The sequence below is a fragment of the Otolemur garnettii genome, unplaced genomic scaffold, assembly GCF_000181295.1.
Source record: "Otolemur garnettii isolate 467f Iridium unplaced genomic scaffold, OtoGar3 scaffold00087, whole genome shotgun sequence".
Lineage (NCBI taxonomy): Eukaryota > Metazoa > Chordata > Mammalia > Primates > Galagidae > Otolemur > Otolemur garnettii.
The window spans coordinates 8,091,519-8,092,565 of NW_003852482.1; the positions used below are offsets into that span (position 1 = coordinate 8,091,519).

Here is a 1,047-nt window from a genome sequence, read left to right on the forward strand (position 1 = left end):
ACTCGGGAGGCTGAGGCAAGAGAATCACCTAAGCCCAAGAGCTGGAGGTTGCTGTGAGCTTTGATGCCACAGCACTCTACCGAGGGTAACAAAGTGAGACTGTCTCTAAAAAAAAAAAAGGAAGCTCAGCGCCTGTGGCTCAAGTGGCTAAGATGCCAGCTACATACACCTAAGGTGGCGGGTTCGAATCCAGCCCGGGCCTGCCAAACAACAATGATGGCTACAACCAAAAAATGGCCAGGCGTTGTGGCAGGCACCTGTGGTCCCAGCTACTTGGGAGGCAAAGGCAGGAGACTAGCTGATCCTAGGAGTTGGAGGTTGCTGTGAGCTGTCATGCCCCTGTATTCTACCCAGGAGGAAAGCTTGAGGCTCTGTCTCTAAAAATAAAAATAAAATAAAATTTAAAAATATAATAAAAAAAAGAGGGGTGGAATTCCAAGCAGAAAAGGCAGCCAGAGAGTCCCGTCTTTTGATACACCAGACTGGGAGGCTGGAGAGTTGCTGTGTACCCCTCACATGAAGAGACAGCCCCCAGCAGTGGGTAAGACACAACAGGATGACAGAGTTCCCCAGCAGTACCCACTGTAGGACTGGCAGGACCATTAGGACACCAGAGAGCAGTAACGTGGGGCTGGGTGAAGAGCCCAGGGCAGGCGGCTAGCTATAGCCAAAGGAGCTGGCCCCAGAATACTCCTCTCAGATTAGAGAGGTATGTGGGCTGGAACCTAAATACAGGATGTGAAGTCCAGAGGAAGGGGACCTGGAGGGGGAGGGGCGGAAGGGAGAGGGAGGGCCAGGTCACTCAGTTCAAGCCTTGTTAACCCTTTCAGGGCTGTGCCAAGGAAGCCAAGCCAATGAGAAGCATTTTTACTCCCAAATCTTGCTGTCCCTCTGCTACCCTTCCCCACTGTCCTGCCTCTGGTGTCGAGTTAGCTCTGCGTATGAGGAAAAAGGCCTAGACCAGGGCGGCACCTGTGGCTCAAAGGAGTAGAGCGCAGACCCCGTATGTCAGAGGTGGTGGGTTCAAACCCAGCCCTGGCCAAAAAC

At 52.8% G+C, this 1,047-nt stretch overlaps 1 protein-coding gene across 3 annotated transcripts in view; it reads right to left on the reverse strand.

Annotated features, from left to right (window-relative positions):
• PTPA (protein phosphatase 2 phosphatase activator) overlaps positions 1-1,047 on the reverse strand; it is a 36,341-nt gene that overhangs the window by 4,242 nt on the left and 31,052 nt on the right. The gene's annotated exons all lie outside the window — the stretch shown is intronic.